Consider the following 15693-nt stretch of genomic DNA (forward strand, 5'->3'; position numbering starts at 1 on the left):
GTTGTCTGAAAAAAGGCGTTTATTTCGGGCTGAAAAACACGTTTTGAAAAGTGTATTGTAACTGCCCCATAACTTACATGGGGTTGACCAAACTTGCAGAAACATGTTTATTTCTGCTGAAAAACATGTGTTGACACTTTCTGCACACTGGGGTTAAGAGCTGAGTGTGTGGGCTCTTCTGAGCTTTGCAGTTACATAGGGATTCAGTTGTCTGAAAAAAGGCGTTTATTTCGGGCTGAAAAACACGTTTTGAAAAAAGTGCTGTAACTGCCCCATAACTTACATGGGGTTGACCAAACTTGCAGAAACATGTTTATTTCTGCTGAAAAACACGTTTTGACACTTTCTGCACACTGGGGTTAAGAGCAGAGTGTGTGGGCTCTTCTGAGCCTTGCAGTTACATAGGGATTCAGTTGTCTGAAAAAACGTGTTTATTTCGGGCTGAAAAACACGTTTTGAAAAGTGTACTGTAACTGCCCCATAACTTACATGGGGTTGACCAAACTTGCAGAAACATGTTTATTTCTGCTGAAAAACATGTTTTGACACTTTCTGCACAGTGGGGTTAAGAGCTGAGTGTGTGGGCTCTTCTGAGCCTTGCAGTTACATAGGGATTCAGTTGTCTGAAAAAAAGTGTTTATTTCGGGCTGAAAAACACGTTTTGAAAAGTGTACTGTAACTGCCCCATAACTTACATGGGGTTGACCAAACTTGCAGAAACATGTTTATTTCTGCTGAAAAACATGTTTTGACACTTTCTGCACAGTGGGGTTAAGAGCTGAGTGTGTGGGCTCTTCTGAGCCTTGCAGTTACATAGGGATTCAGTTGTCTGAAAAAACGTGTTTATTTCGGGCTGAAAAACACGTTTTGAAAAGTGTACTGTAACTGCCCCATAACTTACATGGGGTTGACCAAACTTGCAGAAACATGTTTATTTCTGCTGAAAAACACGTTTTGACACTTTCTGCACACTGGGGTTAAGAGCTGAGTGTGTGGGCTCTTCTGAGCTTTGCAGTTACATAGGGATTCAGTTGTCTGAAAAAAGGCGTTTATTTCGGGCTGAAAAACAAGTTTTGAAAAAAGTGCTGTTACTGCCCCATAACTTACATGGGGTTGACCAAACTTGCAGAAACATGTTTATTTCTGCTGAAAAACACGTTTTGACACTTTCTGCACACTGGGGTTAAGAGCAGAGTGTGTGGGCTCTTCTGAGCCTTGCAGTTACATAGGGATTCAGTTGTCTGAAAAAACGTGTTTATTTCGGGCTGAAAAACACGTTTTGAAAAGTGTACTGTAACTGCCCCATAACTTACATGGGGTTGACCAAACTTGCAGAAACATGTTTATTTCTGCTGAAAAACATGTTTTGACACTTTTTGCACACTGGGGTTAAGAGCTGAGTGTGTGGGCTCTTCTGAGCCTTGCAGTTACATAGGGATTCAGTTGTCTGAAAAAACGCGTTTATTTCGGGCTGAAAAACACGTTTTGAAAAAAGTGCTGTTACTGCCCCATAACTTACATGGGGTTGACCAAACTTGCAGAAACATGTTTATTTCTGCTGAAAAACATGTTTTGACACTTTCTGCACACTGGGGTTAAGAGCTGAGTGTGTGGGCTCTTCTGAGCTTTGCAGTTACATAGGGATTCAGTTGTCTGAAAAAACGCGTTTATTTCGGGCTGAAAAACACGTTTTGAAAAGTTTACTGTAACTGCCCCATAACTTACATGGGGTTGACCAAACTTGCAGAAACATGTTTATTTCTGCTGAAAAACATGTGTTGACACTTTCCGCACACTGGGGTTAAGAGCTGAGTGTGTGGGCTCTTCTGAGCTTTGCAGTTACATAGGGATTCAGTTGTCTGAAAAAACGCGTTTATTTCGGGCTGAAAAACACGTTTTGAAAAAAGTGCTGTAACTGCCCCATAACTTACATGGGGTTGACCAAACTTCCAGAAACATGTTTTTTTCTGCTGAAAAACACGTTTTGACACTTTCTGCACACTGGGGTTAAGAGCAGAGTGTGTGGGCTCTTCTGAGCCTTGCCGTTACATAGGGATTCAGTTGTCTGAAAAAACGTGTTTATTTCGGTCTGAAAAACACGTTTTGAAAAGTGTACTGTAACTGCCCCATAACTTACATGGGGTTGACCAAACTTGCAGAAACATGTTTATTTCTGCTGAAAAACATGTTTTGACACTTTTTGCACACTGGGGTTAAGAGCTGAGTGTGTGGGCCCTTCTGAGCCTTGCAGTTACATAGGGATTCAGTTGTCTGAAAAAACGCGTTTATTTCGGGCTGAAAAACACGTTTTGAAAAAAGTGCTGTTACTGCCCCATAACTTACATGGGGTTGACCAAACTTCCAGAAACATATTTATTTCTGCTGAAAAACACGTTTTGACACTTTCTGCACACTGGGGTTAAGAGCTGAGTGTGTTGGCTCTTCTGAGCTTTGCAGTTACATAGGGATTCAGTTGTCTGAAAAAAGGCGTTTATTTCGGGCTGAAAAACACGTTTTGAAAAGTGTATTGTAACTGCCCCATAACTTACATGGGGTTGACCAAACTTGCAGAAACATGTTTATTTCTGCTGAAAAATATGTGTTGACACTTTCTGCACACTGGGGTTAAGAGCTGAGTGTGTGGGCTCTTCTGAGCTTTGCAGTTACATAGGGATTCAGTTGTCTGAAAAAAGGCGTTTATTTCGGGCTGAAAAACACGTTTTGAAAAAAGTGCTGTAACTGCCCCATAACTTACATGGGGTTGACCAAACTTGCAGAAACATGTTTATTTCTGCTGAAAAACACGTTTTGACACTTTCTGCACACTGGGGTTAAGAGCAGAGTGTGTGGGCTCTTCTGAGCCTTGCAGTTACATAGGGATTCAGTTGTCTGAAAAAACGTGTTTATTTCGGGCTGAAAAACACGTTTTGAAAAGTGTACTGTAACTGCCCCATAACTTACATGGGGTTGACCAAATTTGCAGAAACATGTTTATTTCTGCTGAAAAACATGTTTTGACACTTTCTGCACAGTGGGGTTAAGAGCTGAGTGTGTGGGCTCTTCTGAGCCTTGCAGTTACATAGGGATTCAGTTGTCTGAAAAAACGTGTTTATTTCGGGCTGAAAAACACGTTTTGAAAAGTGTACTGTAACTGCCCCATAACTTACATGGGGTTGACCAAACTTGCAGAAACATGTTTATTTCTGCTGAAAAACACGTTTTGACACTTTCTGCACACTGGGGTTAAGAGCTGAGTGTGTGGGCTCTTCTGAGCTTTGCAGTTACATAGGGATTCAGTTGTCTGAAAAAAGGCGTTTATTTCGGGCTGAAAAACAAGTTTTGAAAAAAGTGCTGTTACTGCCCCATAACTTACATGGGGTTGACCAAACTTGCAGAAACATGTTTATTTCTGCTGAAAAACACGTTTTGACACTTTCTGCACACTGGGGTTAAGAGCAGAGTGTGTGGGCTCTTCTGAGCCTTGCAGTTACATAGGGATTCAGTTGTCTGAAAAAACGTGTTTATTTCGGGCTGAAAAACACGTTTTGAAAAGTGTACTGTAACTGCCCCATAACTTACATGGGGTTGACCAAACTTGCAGAAACATGTTTATTTCTGCTGAAAAACATGTTTTGACACTTTTTGCACACTGGGGTTAAGAGCTGAGTGTGTGGGCTCTTCTGAGCCTTGCAGTTACATAGGGATTCAGTTGTCTGAAAAAACGCGTTTATTTCGGGCTGAAAAACACGTTTTGAAAAAAGTGCTGTTACTGCCCCATAACTTACATGGGGTTGACCAAACTTGCAGAAACATGTTTATTTCTGCTGAAAAACATGTTTTGACACTTTCTGCACACTGGGGTTAAGAGCTGAGTGTGTGGGCTCTTCTGAGCTTTGCAGTTACATAGGGATTCAGTTGCCTGAAAAAACGCGTTTATTTCGGGCTGAAAAACACGTTTTGAAAAGTTTACTGTAACTGCCCCATAACTTACATGGGGTTGACCAAACTTGCAGAAACATGTTTATTTCTGCTGAAAAACATGTGTTGACACTTTCCGCACACTGGGGTTAAGAGCTGAGTGTGTGGGCTCTTCTGAGCTTTGCAGTTACATAGGGATTCAGTTGTCTGAAAAAACGCGTTTATTTCGGGCTGAAAAACACGTTTTGAAAAAAGTGCTGTAACTGCCCCATAACTTACATGGGGTTGACCAAACTTCCAGAAACATGTTTTTTTCTGCTGAAAAACACGTTTTGACACTTTCTGCACACTGGGGTTAAGAGCAGAGTGTGTGGGCTCTTCTGAGCCTTGCCGTTACATAGGGATTCAGTTGTCTGAAAAAACGTGTTTATTTCGGTCTGAAAAACACGTTTTGAAAAGTGTACTGTAACTGCCCCATAACTTACATGGGGTTGACCAAACTTGCAGAAACATGTTTATTTCTGCTGAAAAACATGTTTTGACACTTTTTGCACACTGGGGTTAAGAGCTGAGTGTGTGGGCTCTTCTGAGCCTTGCAGTTACATAGGGATTCAGTTGTCTGAAAAAACGCGTTTATTTCGGGCTGAAAAACACGTTTTGAAAAAAGTGCTGTTACTGCCCCATAACTTACATGGGGTTGACCAAACTTGCAGAAACATGTTTATTTCTGCTGAAAAACATGTTTTGACACTTTCTGCACACTGGGGTTAAGAGCTGAGTGTGTGGGCTCTTCTGAGCTTTGCAGTTACATAGGGATTCAGTTGTCTGAAAAAACGCGTTTATTTCGGGCTGAAAAACACGTTTTGAAAAGTTTACTGTAACTGCCCCATAACTTACATGGGGTTGACCAAACTTGCAGAAACATGTTTATTTCTGCTGAAAAACATGTGTTGACACTTTCTGCACACTGGGGTTAAGAGCTGAGTGTGTGGGCTCTTCTGAGCTTTGCAGTTACATAGGGATTCAGTTGTCTGAAAAAACGCGTTTATTTCGGGCTGAAAAACACGTTTTGAAAAAAGTGCTGTAACTGCCCCATAACTTACATGGGGTTGACCAAACTTCCAGAAACATGTTTTTTTCTGCTGAAAAACACGTTTTGACACTTTCTGCACACTGGGGTTAAGAGCAGAGTGTGTGGGCTCTTCTGAGCCTTGCCGTTACATAGGGATTCAGTTGTCTGAAAAAACGTGTTTATTTCGGTCTGAAAAACACGTTTTGAAAAGTGTACTGTAACTGCCCCATAACTTACATGGGGTTGACCAAACTTGCAGAAACATGTTTATTTCTGCTGAAAAACATGTTTTGACACTTTCTGCACAGTGGGGTTAAGAGCTGAGTGTGTGGGCTCTTCTGAGCTTTGCAGTTACATAGGGATTCAGTTGTCTGAAAAAAGGCGTTTATTTCGGGCTGAAAAACACGTTTTGAAAAAAGTGCTGTTACTGCCCCATAACTTACATGGGATTGACCAAACTTGCAGAAACATGTTTATTTCTGCTGAAAAACACGTTTTGACACTTTCTGCACACTGGGGTTAAGAGCAGAGTGTGTGGGCTCTTCTGAGCTTTGCAGTTACATAGGGATTCAGTTGTCTGAAAAAACGCGTTTATTTCGGGCTGAAAAACACGTTTTGAAAAGAGTACTGTAACTGCCCCATAACTTACATGGGGTTGACCAAATTTGCAGAAACATGTTTATTTCTGCTGAAAAACATGTTTTGACACTTTCTGCACACTGGGGTTAAGAGCTGAGTGTGTGGGCTCTTCTGAGCTTTGCAGTTACATAGGGATTCAGTTGTCTGAAAAAACGCGTTTATTTCGGGCTGAAAAACACGTTTTGAAAAGAGTACTGTAACTGCCCCATAACTTACATGGGGTTGACCAAACTTGCAGAAACATGTTTATTTCTGCTGAAAAACACGTTTTGACACTTTCTGCACACTGGGGTTAAGAGCAGAGTGTGTGGGCTCTTCTGAGCTTTGCAGTTACATAGGGATTCAGTTGTCTGAAAAAAGGCGTTTATTTCGGGCTGAAAAACACGTTTTGAAAAAAGTGCTGTTACTGCCCCATAACTTACATGGGGTTGACCAAACTTGCAGAAACATGTTTATTTCTGCTGAAAAACACGTTTTGACACTTTCTGCACACTGGGGTTAAGAGCAGAGTGTGTGGGCTCTTCTGAGCCCTGCAGTTACATAGGGATTCAGTTGTCTGAAAAAACGCGTTTATTTCGGGCTGAAAAACACGTTTTGAAAAAAGTGCTTTTACTGCCCCATAACTTACATGGGGTTGACCAAACTTGCAGAAACATGTTTATTTCTGCTGAAAAAAATGTTTTGACACTTTCTGCACACTGGGGTTAATAGCAGAGTGTGTGGGCTCTTCTGAGCCTTGCAGTTACATAGGGATTCAGTTGTCTGAAAAAAGGCGTTTATTTCGGGCTGAAAAACACGTTTTGAAAAGTGTACTGTAACTGCCCCATAACTTACATGGGGTTGACCAAACTTGCAGAAACATGTTTATTTCTGCTGAAAAACACGTTTTAACACTTTCTGCACACTGTGGTTAAGAGCAGAGTGTATGGGCTCTTCTGAGCCTTGCAGTTACATAGGGATTCAGTTGTCTGAAAAAAGGCGTTTATTTCGGGCTGAAAAACACGTTTTGAAAAGTGTACTGTAACTGCCCCATAACTTACATGGTGTTGACCAAACTTGCAGAAACATGTTTATTTCTGCTGAAAAACACGTTTTGACACTTTCTGCACACTGGGGTTAAGAGCAGAGTGTGTGGGCTCTTCTGAGCCTTGCAGATACATAGGGATTCAGTTGTCTGAAAAAACGCGTTTATTTCGGGCTGAAAAACACGTTTTGAAAAAAGTGCTGTTTACTGCCCCATAACTTACATGGGGTTGACCAAACTTGCAGAAACATGTTTATTTCTGCTGAAAAACATGTTTTGACACTTTCTGCACACTGGGGTTAAGAGCTGAGTGTGTGGGCTCTTCTGAGCTTTGCAGTTACATAGGGATTCAGTTGTCTGAAAAAAGTCGTTTATTTCGGGCTGAAAAACACGTTTTGAAAAGTGTACTGTAACTGCCCCATAACTTACATGGGTTTGACCAAACTTCCAGAAACATGTTTATTTCTGCTGAAAAACACGTTTTGACACTTTCTGCACACTGGGGTTAAGAGCAGAGTGTGTGGGCTCTTCTGAGCCTTGCAGTTACATAGGGATTCAGTTGTCTGAAAAAACGCGTTTATTTCGGGCTGAAAAACACGTTTTGAAAAAAGTGCTGTTTACTGCCCCATAACTTACATGGGGTTGACCAAACTTACAGAAACATGTTTATTTCTGCTGAAAAACACGTTTTGACACTTTCTGCACACTGGGGTTAAGAGCAGAGTGTGTGGGCTCTTCTGAGCCTTGCAGTTACATAGGGATTCAGTTGTCTGAAAAAACGTGTTTATTTCGGACTGAAAAACACGTTTTGAAAAAATTGCTGTTACTGCCCCATAACTTACATGGGTTTGACCAAGCTTGCAGAAACATGTTTATTTCTGCTGAAAAACACGTTTTGACACTTTCTGCACACTGGGGTTAAGAGCAGAGTGTGTGGGCTCTTCTGAGCCTTGCAGTTACATAGGGATTCAGTTGTCTGAAAAAACGCGTTAATTTCGGGCTGAAAAACACGTTTTGAAAAGTCTACTGTAACTGCCCCATAACTTACATGGGGTTGACCAAACTTGCAGAAACATGTTTATTTCTGCTGAAAAACATGTGTTGACACTTTCTGCACACTGGGGTTAAGAGCTGAGTGTGTGGGCTCTTCTGAGCTTTGCAGTTACATAGGGATTCAGTTGTCTGAAAAAACGCGTTTATTTCGGGCTGAAAAACACGTTTTGAAAAAAGTGCTGTAACTGCCCCATAACTTACATGGGGTTGACCAAACTTCCAGAAACACGTTTATTTCTGCTGAAAAACACGTTTGGACACTTTCTGCACACTGGGGTTAAGAGCAGAGTGTGTGGGCTCTTCTAAGACTTGCAGTTACATAGGGATTCAGTTGTCTGAAAAAACGTGTTTATTTCGGGCTGAAAAACACGTTTTGAAAAGTGTACTGTAACTGCCCCATAACTTACATGGGGTTGACCAAACTTGCAGAAACATGTTTATTTCTGCTGAAAAACATGTTTTGACACTTTCTGCACACTGGGGTTAAGAGCTGAGTGTGTGGGCTCTTCTGAGCTTTGCAGTTACATAGGGATTCAGTTGTCTGAAAAAAGGCGTTTATTTCGGGCTGAAAAACACGTTTTGAAAAGTGTACTGTAACTGCCCCATAACTTACATGGGGTTGACCAAACTTCCAGAAACATGTTTATTTCTGCTGAAAAACATGTGTTGACACTTTCTGCACACTGGGGTTAAGAGCAGAGTGTGTGGGCTCTTCTGAGCCTTGCAGTTACATAGGGATTCAGTTGTCTGAAAAAAGTCGTTTATTTCGGGCTGAAAAACACGTTTTGAAAAAAGTGCTGTTACTGCCCAATAAGTTACATGGGGTTGACCAAACTTGCAGAAACATGTTTATTTCTGCTGAAAAACACGTTTTGACACTTTCTGCACACTGGGGTTAAGAGCAGAGTGTGTGGGCTCTTCTGAGCCTTGCAGTTACATAGGGATTCAGTTGTCTGAAAAAACGCGTTTATTTCGGGCTGAAAAACACGTTTTGAAAAAAGTGCTGTTTACTGCCCCATAACTTACATGGGGTTGACCAAACTTGCAGAAACATGTTTATTTCTGCTGAAAAAAATGTTTTGACACTTTCTGCACACTGGGGTTAATAGCAGAGTGTGTGGGCTCTTCTGAGCCTTGCAGTTACATAGGGATTCAGTTGTCTGAAAAAACGCGTTAATTTCGGGCTGAAAAACACGTTTTGAAAAGTGTACTGTAACTGCCCCATAACTTACATGGGGTTGACCAAACTTGCAGAAACATGTTTATTTCTGCTGAAAAACACGTTTTGACACTTTCTGCACACTGGGGTTAAGAGCAGAGTGTGTGGGCTCTTCTGAGCCTTGCAGTTACATAGGGATTCAGTTGTCTGAAAAAACGCGTTTATTTCGGGCTGAAAAACACGTTTTGAAAAAAGTGCTTTTACTGCCCCATAACTTACATGGGGTTGACCAAACTTGCAGAAACATGTTTATTTCTGCTGAAAAAAATGTTTTGACACTTTCTGCACACTGGGGTTAATAGCAGAGTGTGTGGGCTCTTCTGAGCCTTGCAGTTACATAGGGATTCAGTTGTCTGAAAAAAGGCGTTTATTTCGGGCTGAAAAACACGTTTTGAAAAGTGTACTGTAACTGCCCCATAACTTACATGGGGTTGACCAAACTTGCAGAAACATGTTTATTTCTGCTGAAAAACACGTTTTAACACTTTCTGCACACTGTGGTTAAGAGCAGAGTGTATGGGCTCTTCTGAGCCTTGCAGTTACATAGGGATTCAGTTGTCTGAAAAAAGGCGTTTATTTCGGGCTGAAAAACACGTTTTGAAAAGTGTACTGTAACTGCCCCATAACTTACATGGGGTTGACCAAACTTGCAGAAACATGTTTATTTCTGCTGAAAAACACGTTTTGACACTTTCTGCACACTGGGGTTAAGAGCAGAGTGTGTGGGCTCTTCTGAGCCTTGCAGATACATAGGGATTCAGTTGTCTGAAAAAACGCGTTTATTTCGGGCTGAAAAACACGTTTTGAAAAAAGTGCTGTTTACTGCCCCATAACTTACATGGGGTTGACCAAACTTGCAGAAACATGTTTATTTCTGCTGAAAAACATGTTTTGACACTTTCTGCACACTGGGGTTAAGAGCTGAGTGTGTGGGCTCTTCTGAGCTTTGCAGTTACATAGGGATTCAGTTGTCTGAAAAAAGTCGTTTATTTCGGGCTGAAAAACACGTTTTGAAAAGTGTACTGTAACTGCCCCATAACTTACATGGGTTTGACCAAACTTCCAGAAACATGTTTATTTCTGCTGAAAAACACGTTTTGACACTTTCTGCACACTGGGGTTAAGAGCAGAGTGTGTGGGCTCTTCTGAGCCTTGCAGTTACATAGGGATTCAGTTGTCTGAAAAAACGCGTTTATTTCGGGCTGAAAAACACGTTTTGAAAAAAGTGCTGTTTACTGCCCCATAACTTACATGGGGTTGACCAAACTTACAGAAACATGTTTATTTCTGCTGAAAAACACGTTTTGACACTTTCTGCACACTGGGGTTAAGAGCAGAGTGTGTGGGCTCTTCTGAGCCTTGCAGTTACATAGGGATTCAGTTGTCTGAAAAAACGTGTTTATTTCGGACTGAAAAACACGTTTTGAAAAAATTGCTGTTACTGCCCCATAACTTACATGGGTTTGACCAAGCTTGCAGAAACATGTTTATTTCTGCTGAAAAACACGTTTTGACACTTTCTGCACACTGGGGTTAAGAGCAGAGTGTGTGGGCTCTTCTGAGCCTTGCAGTTACATAGGGATTCAGTTGTCTGAAAAAACGCGTTAATTTCGGGCTGAAAAACACGTTTTGAAAAGTCTACTGTAACTGCCCCATAACTTACATGGGGTTGACCAAACTTGCAGAAACATGTTTATTTCTGCTGAAAAACATGTGTTGACACTTTCTGCACACTGGGGTTAAGAGCTGAGTGTGTGGGCTCTTCTGAGCTTTGCAGTTACATAGGGATTCAGTTGTCTGAAAAAACGCGTTTATTTCGGGCTGAAAAACACGTTTTGAAAAAAGTGCTGTAACTGCCCCATAACTTACATGGGGTTGACCAAACTTCCAGAAACACGTTTATTTCTGCTGAAAAACACGTTTGGACACTTTCTGCACACTGGGGTTAAGAGCAGAGTGTGTGGGCTCTTCTAAGACTTGCAGTTACATAGGGATTCAGTTGTCTGAAAAAATGCGTTAATTTCGGGCTGAAAAACACGTTTTGAAAAGTGTACTGTAACTGCCCCATAACTTACATGGGGTTGACCAAACTTGCAGAAACATGTTTATTTCTGCTGAAAAACACGTTTTGACACTTTCTGCACACTGGGGTTAAGAGCAGAGTGTGTGGGCTCTTCTGAGCCTTGCAGTTACATAGGGATTCAGTTGTCTGAAAAAACGCGTTTATTTCGGGCTGAAAAACACGTTTTGAAAAAAGTGCTGTTTACTGCCCCATAACTTACATGGGGTTGACCAAACTTGCAGAAACATGTTTATTTCTGCTGAAAAACATGTTTTGACACTTTCTGCACACTGGGGTTAAGAGCTGAGTGTGTGGGCTCTTCTGAGCTTTGCAGTTACATAGGGATTCAGTTGTCTGAAAAAAGTCGTTTATTTCGGGCTGAAAAACACGTTTTGAAAAGTGTACTGTAACTGCCCCATAACTTACATGGGTTTGACCAAACTTCCAGAAACATGTTTATTTCTGCTGAAAAACACGTTTTGACACTTTCTGCACACTGGGGTTAAGAGCAGAGTGTGTGGGCTCTTCTGAGCCTTGCAGTTACATAGGGATTCAGTTGTCTGAAAAAACACGTTTATTTCGGGCTGAAAAACACGTTTTGAAAAAAGTGCTGTTTACTGCCCCATAACTTACATGGGGTTGACCAAACTTACAGAAACATGTTTATTTCTGCTGAAAAACACGTTTTGACACTTTCTGCACACTGGGGTTAAGAGCAGAGTGTGTGGGCTCTTCTGAGCCTTGCAGTTACATAGGGATTCAGTTGTCTGAAAAAACGTGTTTATTTCGGACTGAAAAACACGTTTTGAAAAAATTGCTGTTACTGCCCCATAACTTACATGGGTTTGACCAAGCTTGCAGAAACATGTTTATTTCTGCTGAAAAACACGTTTTGACACTTTCTGCACACTGGGGTTAAGAGCAGAGTGTGTGGGCTCTTCTGAGCCTTGCAGTTACATAGGGATTCAGTTGTCTGAAAAAACGCGTTAATTTCGGGCTGAAAAACACGTTTTGAAAAGTCTACTGTAACTGCCCCATAACTTACATGGGGTTGACCAAACTTGCAGAAACATGTTTATTTCTGCTGAAAAACATGTGTTGACACTTTCTGCACACTGGGGTTAAGAGCTGAGTGTGTGGGCTCTTCTGAGCTTTGCAGTTACATAGGGATTCAGTTGTCTGAAAAAAGGCGTTTATTTCGGGCTGAAAAACACGTTTTGAAAAGTGTACTGTAACTGCCCCATAACTTACATGGGGTTGACCAAACTTGCAGAAACATGTTTATTTCTGCTGAAAAACATGTTTTGACACTTTCTGCACACTGGGGTTAAGAGCTGAGTGTGTGGGCTCTTCTGAGCTTTGCAGTTACATAGGGATTCAGTTGTCTGAAAAAAGGCGTTTATTTCGGGCTGAAACACACGTTTTGAAAAGTGTACTGTAACTGCCCCATAACTTACATGGGGTTGACCAAACTTCCAGAAACATGTTTATTTCTGCTGAAAAACATGTGTTGACACTTTCTGCACACTGGGGTTAAGAGCAGAGTGTGTGGGCTCTTCTGAGCCTTGCAGTTACATAGGGATTCAGTTGTCTGAAAAAAGTCGTTTATTTCGGGCTGAAAAACACGTTTTGAAAAAAGTGCTGTTACTGCCCAATAAGTTACATGGGGTTGACCAAACTTGCAGAAACATGTTTATTTCTGCTGAAAAACACGTTTTGACACTTTCTGCACACTGGGGTTAAGAGCAGAGTGTGTGGGCTATTCTGAGCCTTGCAGTTACATAGGGATTCAGTTGTCTGAAAAAACGCGTTTATTTTGGGCTGAAAAACACGTTTTGAAAAAAGTGCTTTTACTGCCCCATAACGTACATGGGGTTGACCAAACTTGCAGAAACATGTTTATTTCTGCTGAAAAAAATGTTTTGACACTTTCTGCACACTGGGGTTAATAGCAGAGTGTGTGGGCTCTTCTGAGCCTTGCAGTTACATAGGGATTCAGTTGTCTGAAAAAACGCGTTAATTTCGGGCTGAAAAACACGTTTTGAAAAGTGTACTGTAACTGCCCCATAACTTACATGGGGTTGACCAAACTTGCAGAAACATGTTTATTTCTGCTGAAAAACACGTTTTGACACTTTCTGCACACTGGGGTTAAGAGCAGAGTGTGTGGGCTCTTCTGAGCCTTGCAGTTACATAGGGATTCAGTTGTCTGAAAAAAGGCGTTTATTTCGGGCTGAAAAACACGTTTTGAAAAGTGTACTGTAACTGCCCCATAACTTACATGGGGTTGACCAAACTTGCAGAAACATGTTTATTTCTGCTGAAAAACACGTTTTAACACTTTCTGCACACTGTGGTTAAGAGCAGAGTGTATGGGCTCTTCTGAGCCTTGCAGTTACATAGGGATTCAGTTGTCTGAAAAAAGGCGTTTATTTCGGGCTGAAAAACACGTTTTGAAAAGTGTACTGTAACTGCCCCATAACTTACATGGGGTTGACCAAACTTGCAGAAACATGTTTATTTCTGCTGAAAAACACGTTTTGACACTTTCTGCACACTGGGGTTAAGAGCAGAGTGTGTGGGCTCTTCTGAGCCTTGCAGATACATAGGGATTCAGTTGTCTGAAAAAACGCGTTTATTTCGGGCTGAAAAACACGTTTTGAAAAAAGTGCTGTTTACTGCCCCATAACTTACATGGGGTTGACCAAACTTGCAGAAACATGTTTATTTCTGCTGAAAAACATGTTTTGACACTTTCTGCACACTGGGGTTAAGAGCTGAGTGTGTGGGCTCTTCTGAGCTTTGCAGTTACATAGGGATTCAGTTGTCTGAAAAAAGTCGTTTATTTCAGGCTGAAAAACACGTTTTGAAAAGTGTACTGTAACTGCCCCATAACTTACATGGGTTTGACCAAACTTCCAGAAACATGTTTATTTCTGCTGAAAAACACGTTTTGACACTTTCTGCACACTGGGGTTAAGAGCAGAGTGTGTGGGCTCTTCTGAGCCTTGCAGTTACATAGGGATTCAGTTGTCTGAAAAAACGCGTTTATTTCGGGCTGAAAAACACGTTTTGAAAAAAGTGCTGTTTACTGCCCCATAACTTACATGGGGTTGACCAAACTTACAGAAACATGTTTATTTCTGCTGAAAAACACGTTTTGACACTTTCTGCACACTGGGGTTAAGAGCAGAGTGTGTGGGCTCTTCTGAGCCTTGCAGTTACATAGGGATTCAGTTGTCTGAAAAAACGTGTTTATTTCGGACTGAAAAACACGTTTTGAAAAAATTGCTGTTACTGCCCCATAACTTACATGGGTTTGACCAAGCTTGCAGAAACATGTTTATTTCTGCTGAAAAACACGTTTTGACACTTTCTGCACACTGGGGTTAAGAGCAGAGTGTGTGGGCTCTTCTGAGCCTTGCAGTTACATAGGGATTCAGTTGTCTGAAAAAACGCGTTAATTTCGGGCTGAAAAACACGTTTTGAAAAGTCTACTGTAACTGCCCCATAACTTACATGGGGTTGACCAAACTTGCAGAAACATGTTTATTTCTGCTGAAAAACATGTGTTGACACTTTCTGCACACTGGGGTTAAGAGCTGAGTGTGTGGGCTCTTCTGAGCTTTGCAGTTACATAGGGATTCAGTTGTCTGAAAAAACGCGTTTATTTCGGGCTGAAAAACACGTTTTGAAAAAAGTGCTGTAACTGCCCCATAACTTACATGGGGTTGACCAAACTTCCAGAAACACGTTTATTTCTGCTGAAAAACACGTTTGGACACTTTCTGCACACTGGGGTTAAGAGCAGAGTGTGTGGGCTCTTCTAAGACTTGCAGTTACATAGGGATTCAGTTGTCTGAAAAAACGTGTTTATTTCGGGCTGAAAAACACGTTTTGAAAAGTGTACTGTAACTGCCCCATAACTTACATGGGGTTGACCAAACTTGCAGAAACATGTTTATTTCTGCTGAAAAACATGTTTTGACACTTTCTGCACACTGGGGTTAAGAGCTGAGTGTGTGGGCTCTTCTGAGCTTTGCAGTTACATAGGGATTCAGTTGTCTGAAAAAAGGCGTTTATTTCGGGCTGAAAAACACGTTTTGAAAAGTGTACTGTAACTGCCCCATAACTTACATGGGGTTGACCAAACTTCCAGAAACATGTTTATTTCTGCTGAAAAACACGTTTTGACACTTTCTGCACACTGGGGTTAAGAGCAGAGTTTGTGGGCTCTTCTGAGCCTTGCAGTTACATAGGGATTCAGTTGTCTGAAAAAACGCGTTTATTTCGGGCTGAAAAACACGTTTTGAAAAAAGTGCTGTTACTGCCCTATAACTTACATGGGGTTGACCAAACTTGCAGAAACATGTTTATTTCTGCCGAAAAACACGTTTTGACACTTTCTGCACACTGGGGTTAAGAGCAGAGTGTGTGGGCTCTTCTGAGCCTTGCAGTTACATAGGGATTCAGTTGTCTGAAAAAACGCGTTAATTTCGGGCTGAAAAACACGTTTTGAAAAGTGTACTGTAACTGCCCCATAACTTACATGGGGTTGACCAAACTTCCAGAAAAATGTTTATTTCTGCTGAAAAACACGTTTTAACACTTTCTGCACACTGGGGTTAAGAGCAGAGTGTGTGGGCTCTTCTGAGCTTTGCAGTTACATAGGGATTCAGTTGTCTGAAAAAAGGCGTTTATTTCGG

This window comes from Lepisosteus oculatus, unplaced genomic scaffold, assembly GCF_040954835.1.
Source record: "Lepisosteus oculatus isolate fLepOcu1 unplaced genomic scaffold, fLepOcu1.hap2 HAP2_SCAFFOLD_101, whole genome shotgun sequence".
Classification (NCBI taxonomy): Eukaryota; Metazoa; Chordata; class Actinopteri; order Semionotiformes; family Lepisosteidae; genus Lepisosteus; species Lepisosteus oculatus.